At 47.4% G+C, this 17,740-nt stretch overlaps 1 protein-coding gene across 1 annotated transcript in view; it reads right to left on the reverse strand.

Annotated features, from left to right (window-relative positions):
- The window catches only part of FBXL7 (F-box and leucine rich repeat protein 7), a 429,381-nt gene that overhangs the window by 48,396 nt on the left and 363,245 nt on the right, over positions 1-17,740 (reverse strand). The gene's annotated exons all lie outside the window — the stretch shown is intronic.

Below are 17,740 nucleotides of genomic sequence, written 5' to 3' on the forward strand. Positions count from 1 at the left end.
CCGAAGAAGACTTGCTGCATTTGAATCGCGGGGCTGGAGAAGACTATGGAAAGTCTCAGGGACTGCTGCGACAAGGACAAACCTATCTGTCTTGGCAGAAGTATGAGCAGAGTGCTCCTTGGAGGCCAGGATGGCAAGACTTCATCTTAGATAATTTAGCCAGGTCGACAGGAGAGACCAGTCCCTAGCGACAGACATCCTACTTGGTGAAGTAGAGGGACAGCGAAAAAGAGGAAGGCCCTGAAGGAGCTGGCTTGGCATGGCGGCGGCTGCAACAATGGGCAGAGGCAGAGGAGCAACTGTGAGGATGGCGCAGGACCGGGCAGTGCTTCATTCTGCTGTGCTAAGGGTCACCCTGGGTCAGAACTGGTTCAACGGCACATAACAACATCCTAGGATTTGCCAGACTGTACATGTCTAGGGAAGTAGACGGCTTCACCTTTCTCCTGAAGAAGAGCCGGTGGTTTTAATCACAGACCTTTCCTTAAGAGCCCGGCACTCAGCTGCTGTGCCGCCGGAGCGCCTCCCTGGCACATTTAAACAAACTCAGCTCCATCAAGTCAATTCTGACCACGGTTGGCCAGAGATAGGGGTTTAGAAGCTAGCAATCTTTTTAAACCTGATGGTTTGAACTGCCAACCTCCAGTTAGTGACCCGATGCTTATCCAACAGCATCACCAGGGCTTAATAGTTACTTAACAAATGTCTACAAACTGGACTGAGTCAGTGGTGAACGAGGAGGTCTCATGGCAGGTCATTTCACTGCCTTTCTAGTGAGCGTTTCATTTTCCAAATGGTAACAGATGAAGCAACAAGACCATAAAAGGTAAATTATGCACAGAAAATAACTAAGAATAATACAGGGAAAATTAAACTTGGATTCGCTCAGAAGAGGATTTTCCCAACAATGTAGCTTATCTTTTTAAAAAATACCACTTTTCAAGTAATTCCATTTTATCTGAAGTATTATCATAGCAGTAATTTAACAACCCCCTGCTGAATCTGTTTATAGTTTAAGAGATTTACATATTGAAAGGTAGGACAAAGAACTGGCCAACATTCTTGGCATCCCACCTAGATTTCCATCTGCAGCTCCTCTTCAGAGGATACAGAAGGTGAGCTCCAGGGGCCCTGATGGCACAGCCCCCTAAGAACTCCGCTTCTCACTGAAAGGCTGGCAGTTCGAACCCACTAGTTGCTCCTTGGCTGTGGCCATCTGCTTCCTTAGGGATTACAGCCTCAGAAACCTTATGGGGCAGTTCCAGTCTGCACTGTGGTGTTATCATGAGTAGAAATGGACTCAGCAGTACTGGGTTTGCTGAGCCCTGGAAGTGTTCTTGGCTTTCCTTGAAAATCATTGCCTTCAACAGCCCAGAACGGCCCCTGATCTGGGCAGCGTTCTCTATTCTCAAGCCAGTCCTTGGATAAACCTACCTCAGGGTGGTGAGCAGCCCAGCCTGTGCCTACCTTCCTCCTTCCACTGACCTGATTTCTGGCACTTGGCTGGGTTTGGGGTTTATTCTTCAATTTTGTAAGGCTCGGTCTTTTTTTGGTAGGTGGTAGTAATTACTGGATGATCAGATGTTTGTAGAAGGAACAAATGGATGGATTCTGGAGACCAAGATGCTCAGAGTGCTGTACCGCACACCTGCAGACTAATGAGCTGCTTGGCCCACCAGTTCCCAGTCTTGCCTGCCCACTGAAATAACCAGGACCTTGGGTGTGTGTACTAACTGCAAGGTCAGTGGTTCAAAACCACCGGTAGCTACAAGAAAGATAGCACTTTCTACTCCTATAAACAGTTACAGCTTCAGACATTCACAGGAGCAGTTAGACCCTGTCCTATAGGATCACTGTGAGTTGGCATGGGCTCAAGAGCACCATGCTTTCTAATTTTAGGTTGGGGTATGTGTGTGCGTGTGTGTGCAAACAATGTTGACATCAGGCACCTACCTCCTGAGAGGTGGATTTAATTGATGTAAGAACACAGCAGGTGTTGGGGGTGAAGGCATCTTGGGGGCTCTGTTATGGGAGAGAGTTTGGGAATACTGATTTAGGAAATCCAGAAGTCACTGGTTTTCCCATAGGAAAACCAAAAAACCCAAACTAACTCGCTGTTAATGAGTCGATGCTGACTCATAGCGACTCCCTGTGGGTCTCCAAGGCTGTAACTCTTCATTGGAATAGAAAGGCTGGTCTTTCCCCCTTGCTGTTAGCAGGCCATCACATTGCCACTACTCAACCGGGGCTCCTGGTTACAGCGGAAGTCACTAGTATATAGTGAACTCAGTCTCAGAGGCTTCTAGTCAGAGTCCCTCTGCTGCCTGGACTCTCATCACCTCACTTAGGTTCTTTAAAGAAAGCCCTGTCACTTGGGGTTTTCCAAGAGGAAGCCCTCAACTGCTGTTCCTGGTGTTTAGTTCAACTGTACATAGGGTCGCTCTGGGATGGAACCTACGCCAGGGCACCTATGCACCAGCACCACCAGCACCAGCAGCACCGTCACCACAAGCACCACCTCCACCTCCACCACCATCACCACCACTACCACCACCACCTATCACCTCCACCACCACTACCACCACCATCACCATTACCACTACCACCTCTACCACCACCACCACCAGCACCACCAGCACCAGCACCACCAGCACCACCACCACTAGCACCATCGTTACCATCCCCATCACCACCACTGCCTTCACCATCACCACATACAGTCTAACCTCTTGCATCTACCAAAATGACCATAAGGGATATTTTCAAACCCCTCCACAAACAATCGAACAACATCTCTAAACTACTTTACATGTGATTATAAGGTAACAGCAGAGTGACTATGCACATAGGTGGCAGGGCCAGTGCTTGAGCAAGTTGTCGGCTGAGGTCCTTGTTACTGTCCCATCTTCAGGGACACCCGTCACAAATCCGAGGCCTGCACACCGTCACAGCGTGCGCTGCAATCCTCCTGGTCCACAGTTCCAAACCACCAGCAGCTCCGCGGGAGAAAAACTGGGCTTTCCATAAACAGTTCCAGCCTCAGGAACCCACAAGGGGTCGCTGTGAGTCAGCATTGGCTCGATGGCCGTGAGTGACCCCCTGCGGTGGTTTGGAACCACTGCCAACAGCTTGCAAATAGTCGAAGCTGTGGCCCTTTCTCCAATGTACATTTCCACCCAGCATTTCCCACCTGGGCACAAACCAGAGAGCTCTTGGCAAGTTGGATATGGTGGAGACCCCAGTTTGGGATTTAATCCTCAGGGGCCATTCCCTCACCCCCCAACCCCCTGGCGTCCTTCTCCTCCGAGACAACACACTCTGCAGGGCCTTCTTCATGAGCGGTTCCCAGGGTGGCTCTTTCGGGCTGTCATAAACAAAAGGAGCGAAACATTGGCTGCAAATGTAAACTTGGCCCCGGCTTCCAAAACACCATGGAACAATTGGTGGTCTTGCCGCATCCAGTCTTTTAACTGGACACACTTGAGCCTTGACTGGGCTGTAACTGTTTATAAGGCTCATCCCTGGACATAAACAGCTTTCCAGAAATGCTGAGGGACCCACATTTATGAGGCCAGTGAGCCTTTGTTTAGGAAAAGTGATTCATCTGTCTCTTGAATTGTTACGCTCCGCCCCCCCACCCCACTTTCCTCTTTCCAGCCCAAAGGCAAACAAAGCCCCAGTGGCCCTTTAAGGGAGGGCGAGCCACCGGGAATGAGCTTAATGTGCGGAGCTCGGAGCTTTACGTCATTTCGGGGCCAAGCGCCCTTGTTGGGTCTGCAGCGTTGGTGCTCCACCAGCACCTCAACTCTTGAAAAAATACATGCATCGGAGGTGGGGGTGTGGGGGGGGGGTTGACCCACCCACACACATGCAGGTTCACATGCAAACACCCAGGACACGTCCATGGCTTTGTGGGAGTTGTCTGGAAAAATATTCTCTCCTGGCCATGCACACTGTTTGTACCCTGAAAAGTGAGGGACATGGTGCATCCTGGGTTTATGGGGTACGCGGCCCCAAAGGCAGGCTGACTAGCCAAAGCCATCAGAGGGAAGGGGCCAAGTCCAGATCCTACACAGAGCCGCTGTTTGAAGATCAATGCAATGTTAGAGATGTGCTAAGTCATATCTATCCGCTGGGGCTGCTGCTCAGGGAGGAAGAAAGATCACGTGTTTTTTTTTCTGAGAAAGGAAATGCCCTTTGGAGACAGTGCTTGTGTCGGCCCCTCACACGTAGGAAAAGAGTCCCTCTGCCCAGTTTTATGGCCACAGTGAGATCACAACAAGGTAAACAGGGAAGGCCACCCACTGGGACCCGGTTCCTCTCGCCCTGTGAATCCTCCTTATAAAATGGATCTGGCTACACACAGCATGCTCACGGGCACAAGCAGACACGGGGGCTCCGTGGGAAACGGCACGCATGCAGCTCAAACACGGGCAGTGGCAGACACAGGGCTCCGTGGGAAACAGCACGCACGCAGCTCAAAAGGGGGCACATACACGCTGATGCACGACTTCAAATCCAACACGCACAACAAAGCCCACAATCCCCTCCACAACCAACTCCCACACACGCCGAGCTCAAAATCACACACACACACACACACACACACACACACACACACGGCTCAAAATCCCATACACACTCATTGTCAAGTTACACGCACACACACACATACCTCAAAATCCGACACCTACACCCACACAGCTCAAATCCAACACACACATTCTGTCAAGTCTTATACTTACACACACTCACCCCAAAACAAGGTCAAAATCAAACACACACCCAAAACTAAACAAAAACCAAATTAATTGCTATCAAGTGGATTCCGACTCAAACGAACCCCACAGGAAAATGTAGAACAGCCCCTGTGGAGCTTTCTTTCCTCTTGCGCTTGCTTTTGAGACTATAACGCCTTACGGGAAAAGAAACGCTTCCCCTTGTTCGCTGTTACCGTCATTAGGTGGCGTTGATTCGGTTCCCACTCCTAACGACCGCTGTCCAACAACAGAAGGGAACACTGCCGGGTCCTGAGCCAGCCTCACACTTGTTCCTGTGTCTGAGCCCATCTCGCTGAGAGCCTGCCTCTTGTCCACCGCCCCTCCACTTGACCAAGCATGACGTCCTCCTCCAGGGACTGAGCTCTCCCGATGGCACGTCCCAAGTATGTAAGACAAAGTCTCGCCTCTTTGCCTTTGAGGAACATTCTGGCTGTATTTCTTCCGAGACAGATCTCTTTGTTCTTTTGGCAGTCCACAGTACTTTCCATAGCCTTCACCAGGGTCATCGTTCTAATGCATCAGCTCTTCCCCAGTCTTCCCTAGGGTCACTGTGATCCACATGCTGAAAACATCCCCATGAACTCATTGCCCCATGAACTCATTCTGACCCAGAGTGACCCGATAGGACAGAGTAGAGCTGTTCCCGTAAGTTTCAGAGATTGTATATCTATATGGGAGGAGAGAGTTTCATCCTTCTCCATAGAACGATCTTGTAAGAAGCAGCCCCATGTGGAACCCACTGCACTCCCAGGGCTCCTTCAGATCCCCATGAAGTGAAACCCACTTCTGCTGACTGAATTCCTTCCTGAAACAACTGGGCCACCTCATCAACATCTTAGGCTTGGCATTTTGCTTTACATCGAATGAATTCATTTGCAAGCGAGCTCAAGAGTTTATCTCCTTAAGCTTGTTTGTTCATTTCAGCAACACAAGACTAGATGATTAAGAAAATAATATGATTAGTTGCATGAGTAATTGCTATTTTTATCCGACAACAAGAATCCCACAGGCATTTATGAATCAATCACCTATGCTTCAACTTGCAGACACACTTGAGAGGGTTAGTTGACTATTGACCAACAGCTTGTCTCTGCTTGCAACAGCATCTCAAAAATAGATGGTTCTTAGGATTGCATTTGTTTTAAGGTCCCAGGCACATTCTCTGTCCTCCGCCACCCAACTGCAAATTGTCTCCAGATGTTCCCCACAGTGCAGCGACCAACAGATGTGGTACAATGACCGCATCGATGATTTAAGGCTCCTCGAACTGCTCTGGGGTTTATGAAAATACACTGAAGACCACATCGTTGGATTGCTGCCCAAATCATACCAATACAAAAGATCCCAGTCCCACCACCTGCAGGGTGGTCAGTGGGTCTGTGGTGCCCAATTTGGGGTCACAACTCCCCCATCTCCAACCATTTCTTGCAACACTAAAATCTTCTTGTGGGTCAGACTTGTTGTGAGGAGACACCAAAGTGGGGGACACCTGGCTGGGTGCATAACAGCTTTCTGACACATGAGTAGAAGCCATTGTGAATCCTGTGTTCCCTTTTCTGTAAAAGTGGGCTTGGTTGGTAGCAGTTTCTCTACTGGAAAAAGGCAGCAAACCCAAGGAAAATAAAGCAAATTTTAAAAGTGCCCTCCCGGAATGAGACGCATAGGATCTGGGTCTACACCAAGGGGTCGTCATGGCCACCGTGGAAATGTAGCTGGAACATGTCTTCTGCATACAAAAGTCTGCCCTCTTTGTCCACCAAGGATTGGTTCTAGGACACTAGAATCCACAGATGCTCCGGTCCCTTGTACACAATGATGTGCTATTGCATTTAACCTACACCCTCACCCCCACTCCCATCCCCATATACCTTAGATGATCTCTAGAGGACACGTAATACCAAATACAAAATCAATGCCATGTCACTGACAGTCCCTCTGAGCTTAAAATGTAAGACCTTATTATTTGATCTCCTTTTGACCAATTTTAAAGCTGCTTCAGTTAAAAAACAAAAGGAATGGGAAATACATATGAATGAAGCCCCGAGGAATCCCCTGTGACGTGAACCAGGGCTATGAATAGCCTTGCTGTGGTGCAGAACACATTGGAAAGCAGATTGTTGCAGACACAGTGAGGTTAACGTTCAGCTCCCTATCATTTGCTCTCCCGTACGATCCATTTTTATTTGTTCTGGTTTTTAACATTTTTGCTTTCTTTTTGATTGAGGTTTTTTTCTGTTTTACTTGATTATTAGTTTTCTTGTTTGTTTTAACTGTCTTTCTGTATATGAAATATAGAGTCAGTAAGTGGATTAATGGTTTCTTGGGGATAAGGGAGGTTGGGGAGAAATGGGCAGTTAATAAGGATGAGCCCATTAACAAAGAAAGGGTTCTAAAATGGATTGTGATGATGACTGTCCAGCTCTTCTTGATGTGACTAAACAAGTAAATTGTAAGATAGGTGGAAAAAGAATAGCTTTACTGATAGGATGGTCGATGGTTGGGTGTCGCAAACCATCTTGAAAGGTGAGAAAATTCATGATACGTTGCCTAAGTCTAAGATAAGCCAAATTGATTGATTTAACAAAATGAAATGATTAAGCTCACAAATCAGAAAACACAGTTCATCTATAAGATACACAATAGAAAGTGTTACTGTGCCATAGGAACTCCTGACCTCTGAGATGCTTGGACCTCAGCACTCCTGCCCCAACACTCGCAGTGGTATTTGCTCTGCAAACTCAGTAGCTAGAATTGAGCTTCATTCAGTCTTAGAAGTTTATCCTTTCTTGCCAAGTGGATGCCAGCTCCTAGAGACCCTGCAGGGTGGCGGGGAACTGTCCCCAGAGAGTTAGCTTGAAGGCTCTCCGATGTCACAGACAGACTTGGCTGTAAAAGGAAACCAGGAGTTGCTTTGGTGTCTGGTGTGGTGGCCGCTGGACTAGAGAAACAAAACCAGTGACACACATGCATGTACGAGAAATAACTTTCTATCAAGAAGCAATTATATATCAAGAAGGCACTGCAGCTCAGTCCCACTCAATGCCACAGGTCTGATCTAGCTGGGGTCCTCTTCAGACCGATGATGCAGAAAGGCGAAGCAGCGGGATTGAGGGAGATTACAGGCTGATGGGTACAGAGTTGCATGGATCCAAGGTCATTGGAAACACGGCAGGGCACCAACAGCTTGGAGATTGGCTTCCAGGGTCAGCAGCCCTCATGAGGTCAGCCCTGGAGGCAAGACGAGTCCCAGCAAGGATGAAGGTGAAGGGCAAGCGAGAGGAGGCATTGCCAGAGCCTCTCTGATCAAAAGGACACACTCCCAAGGAGGCATCATCAGGCTGTGACATAACTGATAGGTGAGACTCCACCCTTACACGTTCACACAGGTGCAAGCTGACAAAATATCAAACTGCCACATCTGGTCACTGGGAAGAGAGAGTTTCTGCCTCATGAGAGCACGTGTTGGTTAGGTTAAGTGCACAGAGAAAGGTCTGCTTTCCTTACACCAGCCTGGCTTGGGTCCTATGCAAACCTCTGATCCTGGGCCCTCAGGACACTTGTCACAGACCAGCTGTTGAGTCCAGAGACCAGAGTCACCAGAGGACCTGGAGCAAGCATTTTGTGTTATCATTTGCTGGGGTCAGAAGCTCTGGTGTGACAACATTTTTCCTAGGAGTTGGAAAAACAGAGACACTGGAGTCAGATCTTGGTTGAAGGTAAAATTCAAATGATTGTCAAATGATGTGCAATTTGACAGAATGAATGACAGTCTACTGAGACCAGAAGAACTACATGGTGCCTGGCTAGCACTCTGACTGGGATCACAATAAGAGGTCCTAGGCAGACAGACTGGGAGAAGAAAATGTGGACCCCCAATGATAAAATACCATGTTTACCCCTCTGATAGATATGGGTGTACTACCCCCCAGCCCCCACCCTCACCCCTCAGCTGATGGCCCCGCATTTCCTTTCAAATCTGGAACAAAACACTTGTGGCTCAACTTTCAAACAAACAAATACAAGTTCCCTTGGGAATGAAAGAGTTCACAATAAACCCTTCTCATTTTTAGTTCCATATTCAAATTCCCCATATATAATCCATGCCTGGTTCCACTTCCACAGATTCTGATCAACTGGTCAACCAGTGATACTTCAATAGTGCCCCAGCTGTATCTAATGCAAAGTCAGGGCTGAGAACCACTGCCTGGTAGTTTCTGGCGGGGGCCCTGGTAGGGTTCTGTGTTAACTCGGGGGCCCTGGTGGGGTTCTGTGTTCACTTCTTGGCGGCAGATGTGGTCCAAGTTTTGGTCAACCAAGAAGTACCAAGTTTTGGTCAACCAAGAGAAAAGGCAGGGGACCCGTGCTGCTCTGTCTCCCAGGGGAGCACCAGGAATTGGACTGGACTCTGCGACAGCTGCTTTTATTACAGCCACTGTCGGGGTGTCTTCAGCCCCCAGAATCCTTTAATAGGAGATGATCTGAACCCCCTGGACTTTTTATAATATAAAAGATGCAGCTAACCTTGAAGGCAGGGGGTTGAGAGTTTCTGCCCAGACAATAAAAAGTGGGCATGGCATCTTCACGAGCCGGGCACCATTTGTGAGCTAGCTGTCTTGCTTTCTGGTCTGAAGTCGTGGGACCAAGTGATACCCACATCATGCTTAAACCTGCACCTCTTTAGAGACAGACCTGAAAACTTAGCAAGCTGGAAGTTCCAGTCAGAAGTCAGGACTTGCTACCAAGAGATGTGAAGTAGGAGGCACCTTTAAATATACACGGGATCAAATCCAAATGCCCCAAACCATTGCCATTGAGTTGTTTTCCAGCCCTGGTGGTGTAGTGAGTTACGTCCGTCTCGGGATACGATCCACAAGGTCAACAGTTTGAAACTACCAACCACACTGGGGAGAAAGGTTTTCTATTCCCATAAATAATTACAGTCTTGAAAACCTACAGGAGCAGTTGTACCCTGTCCTGTAGGGTCACAAGGAGTAGGCATTGATTTGGTTCAAATGGCAGTTTGGGTTTCTATTTCCCATAAAGATATAAAGAGCTGCCTTAATGGGCAGTTCAATGCTGTCCTATAAGGTTGACAGGGGCGAAAAGGGACAGGTGTGAACAATTCACTCAGCCAATTATAAGGGAGATACCTGTTTGTGCAGGGACATTAGAGCCACAACAATGTTTTTACCACCAGGGCCTCAGAGCAGCAGTTCAGAGCTCAGGGCAAGTTATTTTAAATGGAAAAACCAGTCTTGCAGATGGTCTCAGGAATGCAGTCATGGTAGAGTAGGAATTAATGCGTTTACTAATTTTCTCTGCTCGGCTTGTTAATTTCCTCCATTACAGACTTTTTCTTCTGCTACTGATGGAGTGACGGCTTCAAGTCATATTTGAAACTTATTTCATTATTCAGCGTTATTTACCTTGTCAAGTACACAGATCTAAACAGCAAGGAATTAGAGAAGACAGAGACAGACTGTTCTCATTTTGCTAATTGAGTCTCTTTCATCTCGGCAAGCGGAAATCTGATTAAATGAAAGCGAGCATGCATTAACAAGCAACTGGAAGGAACGGAGTCTCTCTGCTGCTGTGCATATGGTGTAGCTCTTCTTTGAAAGTGATAGTGGAAAACCAAAGGGGACTATGCCACGTGGCTGGGCAAGAGGCTTCTATTGAACCCCATACACGGAATCCATTCCAGGAGAACCTGGTCAAAGGTCTAAACTCAAAACCCAGCGCAGCTGTGTTGACTCTGACTCTGGATGGCCCCGTGGGTGTCACAGGAGAACTCTGCTCCAGAGCGTTTACAGGGGTTGGTTTTTCAGACATTGGTCGCCAGACCTTTCTTCCAAGGGATTTCTGGATGGACCTGAACGACCAACCTTTTAGGTTGGCAATGTTACCGGGATGCGGTCCTGGTCTTACCAAGAGGAAGGTTTTACTTTGGGAAGGCATAGAGCTTTACAAGAGCATCTTCTTTGGAAGCTCCCGGAGGAAGAAGCGAGCCCTGGTGGCACAGTGGGTTTCACGTTGGGCTGCTCACGGTCAGCGCAGCAGTTAAAACCACCAGCCACTCCTTGGGAGAGAGATGAGACTTTCCGGTCCTCTAGGACATGGACTTGAGGGCATCAACTTCAGGGCAGTGATGCGGATGTAGGAAGAGAAAATTTTTATCACCCAACAAGTCAGCCTCAGTATTTTTTGCCCACCCCTTGCCGTGAACTGAGCTTTTGCAAAGATTTCCACGTGTAAGACTTGCATCTCGGGCACTTCCATCAGGTAGCAAGGGGTTCTGGGACATGTAGCCCCATGATGTCATGCCCTTGGTGCATGCTCTGCTCACATCTCCACCCTCAACATGTCTCATATCAGCTATCTCCTGAAAATTCAGCCACTGAGAGCCCCCAGGGGGCAGAACCCTGCACACATGGGCTTTCCAGGAGTAGGGGTGGGCTGGATGGTGACTGGTAAGGGTCTAAGGGTTGTTCCCATCATGATGGGATAAATGTGGGCCACAATCTCCTATCAGTAGGAATGGGGTGCTGGGATGCTACAAGCTAGGTACTTGCCTGACTAACTAGCTCAGGTACTAACTAGCTAGGAGTTCAGTCACCAGCTGCTAGTCGACGGATTATTTTAGAAAAGTTAGGGTTGAAACAGGAGCCCTCCTTGAGTAGTGGTTAACACTGGGCTGCTAACCTCAAGGTCAGCAGTTTGGAACCACCAGCTTCCCTGAGGGGCAAAGGTGTAACCCCCATAAAGAATTACAGCCGTAGAAACCCACAGGGATAGTTCTACCCTGTCCCAAAGGGTTGTCATGAGTTAGAATTGACTCAATGGTAGTGAGTTTGTTTTTTTATTTTTGACGTTGAAATGGGCAATGAACTGTGTCATCTAGCTGATCCCTAGAGAAGCAAATCCAGAGATGTTGCATATTTGAACCCCCTGCATGTTGACACGAGTGTTTTCAACGTTGGACCTCAGTGGGGAATACCATCTCAGTCTCTGATGCATCACTTCACAAAATGCATGGTCACCCCATGGATGCGCACCGGATTAAGCATCCAGAAGAATCTAATCCACTTAGAGGAGTGCCAGAAGAAAGTTCCGATGGCCTACTTCCAATGTTCTAGCCACTGAGAATCCCATGGCACACTGCTCTGCTGGGGTGGAGTCTACTCCGTGGAATGGCAGCAGCTTTGTGCTTCTGCTGAGTTCCTGGGGCACGTCCTGTGCCGGCATCAACTAACCAGCCAATGTGTTTCCCGAAGATGACTAGGTGCCAATGCAAACTGCTTTGCAAAGGCAGTACCTGAGTTTGATTTTGCGATTATTTCTTTTAAACAAGTGGAAATTAGAGCAGCCATTTGTCAAAACTAAAGCCAATCTAGACTCCAATGCTGCTTACCCATAAAGCAGAATGTTTCCCAAAACCGGCACAGGAGAGCGGCTTCTTACGTGAAGGGGCAAGTGCAGACATGGCGGAGGTGGGCTACTTATGGATCAGGGGCCACCAAGGGAAAATGCACAGAGGCAGAACTGAATTTCTGTGACAGACGGAATCTAAGCTCTCTACTTTCCTGGCTAGTTCATCGCAAACAAGTCTCCGTCTTCAACCTCACTGTAAAGACAGCATCTTACTCCCTGCCATTGCGGTGACTTAAGCTCACAGTGCCCTACAGGACAGGGCAGAATTGTCTTTGCGGGTCTCTGAGACTGCAACACTTTACGGGAGTAGAGCGCCTCCTATTGGTGGTTTCGAATGGCTGACCTTTTGATTAGCAGCCCAACGCATAGCTCATGAGGCCACCTGCTCGGAAACCAAGTTTCGAGTCAATGCTGACTCACTGCGACCCTTGTGAGTTTCTGAGACTATAACTGCTATGGGAGCAGAAAGTCCAGTCTCTTCCTGGCAGTTTTGAACTGTTGACCATTCGGAGTATCTGGCAGTTTTGAACTGTTGACCATTCAGATTGAGGCTCAACATGTAATCACTACACCACCAGGGCTTACTATGTACTAGGAATTGATGTAGAATAAAGTGACATGATATTTTCAAGATGCCTTTTTCCATCTTCTAAGTGATAGAACTACATCATGAAAATGTCACTGGTGGTGGCAGGGGGACTACAGCATCTGGGCTCGAGCCTGGAAATGACTGTGAATGTGGTTCCTTCTGCTGTGCATGGGGTTGTACGGAGTTGGAGTTGACTGTGTGGCACCTGACAGCAGCAACAACCACACCACCAACAAAGCAAAACTAATAGTTCAGTTTAAAGATGACTGTAGGGAATCATTTTGGTTTTCAGGTTTAGAAATTATTTTATGGCAATTTTTTTGTATTTTTGCGTGGGGGTGGGTGGATGGGTTGTGTTAGGCAGGGTTCGCTAAAGAAACAAAACCAGGACACATGAATATATATATATATAATACAGCTATTATATAACTATATTTTATATATATACATACACATACATACATGCATACATTTAGAAGGAATATAACAGCTAATTAGTCTACACAGCAGTATAGAGGGCTAAGTTCAACTCACTTCCATGGAACAATTAATATACTGGAAGTCCTTCAACTCATGTGTGCTGCTGGGTACAAGGTCAAGGAAGCAGGCAGCAGAGTCCTCCCTCGGGCAAGGCAGACAGAGTTTGCCCACAGGCAGTAACATCAGGATGGATCAGCAACAGTTAGTAGCTCTGGAGCTTAGAGAAGCAGGCCAGGATGGAATTTCCAATGCAAGCAACAGGACAGGATCCACCAGCCTCATGCTCAAGTGATATAAGCACCAGCAGTGTGGTGAAGCAGGTCTCAAAGGAGCCCCAAGCTCTAGCAACAAGATTCATGGTTGAGTTGGCCCATAGGTAGTGTAGCACACAGGTTGAGGCAAAGAATGACCTAAAGCAGCAGCACACTGGTCCAATCACCAAAGAGCAAGAGAGATGGGGGTGGGAGTTGCAGAGCCCTTTATCTCTTTGCCCTCCAATCAAACTGTGCCCTGACTAATTCCACAGTTTTCTATTGGCCAGGTTGGCACATTAATCCTGACTATCACAGGGGTTCAGTGAGTCTAAAATCCGTGAAAATGTGAAACCCAATCCCACATTTTAACCCCTGGGTCGCAATTCTCTTACAGGGTCTTTGGTGAAAACATCTAGTAATGGTAGCCAGGCACCACTTACTTCTTCTGACGTCTTGTCAAAGGAGGTTTTTGGGCATGGAAGCAATTCAAAAGGCTTGGTGACCGACTTTGGTAAAGTCAGCCATTGAAACCCATTGAAGCTCATTCATAAGGCTGCTGTGAGTTGGAATCCATTTAAGGAACCTAGGTGTTTACTCTGGGGCAATATAATCAAGGAACATTGCCCTGTGTTAACGTCCAATGATGTACCAAAGCACTAACTGGAATTTCCAGAAACTGAATTCCACACAACCCCCTTTGTCAATGCAGCACAACATACTCTTGGGCTCTAGCAATTAGGGTGAGGAATCGACCCATTGTTCTGTCTGCCACTGAGGGGCACTGTGGGGGAAGAGCTTCAGAATGACTGAAGATCCCAGGATGCTCTACTGCAGCTGAAGCACAAGTATACCAACACTTCTCTTGGGTTTCTGTACCTGGTCACTATCCTCTGTGGGAGCAGGCCCCACCCCCTTATATGCAAGATATACTTGACTTGAGTCTTATACAATGGCCAGAAGCTTGATAAAGCTGATGAGCAGAGTACTCCAGAGAGAGGGTGTCAGAGAGCAAAGTCATGGCATCAATGCTCAAAGGGCCAGTTCAAATACCAACCTTTCATCACTCCCACCATCTGCTCTGATGAAGCCCTTGGTGCCCTAATGGCTACATATTGGGCTGCTAAGGTTGCTAACTGCAAAGTCACCAGTTTGAAACCACCAGTCATTCTGAGGGAGAAAGGTGAGGCTTTCTACTCCTATAAAGATTTACAGTCTCAGAAACCCATAGCGGGGATTCTGCTCTATTCTATCAGGTTGCTTTGAGTCTAACTCAACTTTGTGGCCATGAGTTTGTTTTCTTGTTTGTTTCTTTTAACCACCCACTTTTGGGAAGGAGTGTAGAGGAAGTGACCCGAGATCGGAGGGCAAACAATGACCATCAGTGGGCAGTGTTGGCACTTCATCCTGAAAACTGTGGGCTTCGATTGACAAGCCCCTGAAATGGAGGGGAGAGGGCACACATCAGGATTTATAGAGAAAGGGGAAGATTTGCATTTCTTTAAGACTTGAGTATGCTCCAAGTTTGTTCTCTCACCACAATGCATCTTTCTAACATTTCTCACTCACAGTGACTCATTCTATCCCATTTCATATAAGCAATGCAGTCAAGGATAAAAGAGTAGGAAGCATTAATTATTCTAGGATCTTCTGGAAGCATCTGACCTCATGGCAAGGGTCATGTGCACACATGTGTATACTCTTGGATTTGTAGAGATAGATTTATAACCTGTAAGATATTCTGGTGGTCGTCTCTGATAGGCACAGTATAACTTAGACACCGAAGTCAGTACTTTCACTAAGTGTAGATATGGGAAGGACGGGCTTTCATCTCAATAAGATGAAACTAGAGTGGCCTAATATTGACTCAGCTTCATGGCTCCATTGTGGGGTCTGTATGTGACTAGAGTCGTATAGAATCAAAGCTGTCCTCTGCAGAAGCTAGAACAGGATAAATGTGTGCCCCATCAGCCCACCGCTCCCAAGGATGGTGACGTTTTCTCTAGTACTAAATATGGACATGTAGATTTTCCCCCCTTGAGAAAAATATACCCACCCAATTGTTTGACTGGAAGCATTGTTTGGCTCTTGGGGGCCATCCGGGTGGGTGAGTGGGTTGAGGAGCATTGGTGGTGTCCTTCAAGATCCTAAGAGTGAATTGAAGATCTAGTCTCCAGGGAAAATGAGGGAATGACAGGCTGTGGTGCCAGGAAGGGCGTGGACACATGATGTGGGCATTTTCCTTGCAGCTGGTATTTAAGAGATTGTTTTCTTTGCCCTTTGTGACAGTTTTAATTTTCCTAACCCGGAAAGGCCAGTATTTCATCTCAGCGACAATTACTGTGAAAGCAGCTCTAAGTATGAGTGGGTTAAAGGCAATTGTCCTCACTAAATGGTCCTATTGTGTATTGTTTAATGATTTTAAGGATCAGGAAGAGGCTAAGTGAGGGGCTGTGGAGGATGTGGAGGGAGCCAGGGAGAGGACACACCACGTAGAGACAGAGAACTAGACCCAAAGACGCCCGATGCTGTGTGAAGATGTGCGGAGATTACACAAGAGGGGGGTGCGAGCTAGAAGCTTGCTCTCAATTCTTAAAAGATCCCCAGTGGTGAACTGCGTTAAGCGTTAGGCCACTAGCTAACAGGTTGTGGTTCAAACCCACCAGCCACTCCGTGGGAGAAAGATGTGACAGTAAAGATGTATAGCTCCAGTGACCTAGTGGGTTGTGCATTTGGGCTGCTAATCCCAGGGTCAGCAGTGCCAACCCACCAGCTGTTCCAGGGGGGAAAGAGGAGGCTTTCTGTTCTCTTAAAGATTTACAGCCTTGGAAACCCCAAGGAAGAGCTCTGCTCGGTTCTATAAGGTCGCTGTAACTTAGAATCAGCTCAATGCCAGTGAGTCTGGCTTTTTGGTTTGGTTCACTGTGGCTGGGTGGATCAATTCTCTCCCATTAAATAGTGTAGGCTATGGGACAGAGCCGTATGCAGCCCCGCTCCTTCCTGGCTCTCTACTCTCCAACTGTGGGACCAGGAAGGACAATATTATATAGTCTATGAGCCAATAAGGAGGATGCTCAACTCAGTATGTTAAGTGCTGGGCTGCTCACCCTAAGGAAGGTGATGGAAACCTGCCAGTTATTCCATGGGAGGAAGATGAGGTCATCTGTTTCCGGAAAGACGTGTAGCCTGGGAAACCCTATGGAGCGGTTCTGCTCTGTCCAATAAGGTTACATGAGGACTTGGAACTGACTTAATGGCAGTCGGCTTTATGAAACAGTCATCTTATACATAAAATAATGTACATAGAATGCTAGATTTTTCTAGCTTTTCAATAAATGCCATCTCTACATTCTCTTGTCTGCAGCCCCAAAGAGATCCATTGTTAACTCAGTCCCCAAATTAAATTTTCCATGTTATCATAGGCTAAGAATGATGGCTAGCCCAGCATAGCATCTGCATAAATATTTGTTTATGGGTAATTAAATAAAGTCTAGCTCATCACAATGATGAGTGGAGTTTGTTAAAGGTTAATTGGAAGTGGGCCCCTTTGGCAGCTGGAGCTGTAATCCAGTGGACATCACAGGGCACGATGCACCAGAGCTACTAAAGCCCACCCACTGTGGCCAAGTTGATTCTGACTCATAGTGGAAGGACCCCAATGACATGCCAAGCCTAGAAGGGGACACATGTGCAGAGCAGCTGGTGTTGTGCAGCCAACAACCCAACACCCTGTGTGGCACTTATATAATCATTTGTCAGCTTGAGAGGATTAAGAGTGAAAGGGTAAAGTCTAGCCTGTCAATCAGGTCACAGCTAATGAGGTGTCTGTGTGGGCATGGCCTTCTCCTGAGGATTCTGGGAACTCCTGTATTCCTCGACGGAAGTGGGAGACACACACTCTCTCTGCTTACTCTATGGGACACATAGCAACTGATGACACATGGAACTACTCTAGTGCTCTGAGCTGGAGAAGCCATGTGGAGACTCCTGCCAGCACTGAGATGCTTTCAAGACCACTGGATCCACAAGATCTCCCACCCACTGGACTATGATCTTCCTGCATTCAGCATCATTGCACATGTTTTGTGAGTCTGAAGAGGAATTTATAGATTGGTATCAGACATATCAGCTAATATTGGACTTAAGGACTTGACCTGGACTGGGCTGGGCTGTTTTCTCAATATTCAATTGCTCTTGACTATAAAGCT

This window comes from Echinops telfairi, unplaced genomic scaffold, assembly GCF_000313985.2.
Source record: "Echinops telfairi isolate 266 unplaced genomic scaffold, ASM31398v2 ScPeMD7_7469;HRSCAF=8507_1, whole genome shotgun sequence".
NCBI lineage: Eukaryota > Metazoa > Chordata > Mammalia > Afrosoricida > Tenrecidae > Echinops > Echinops telfairi.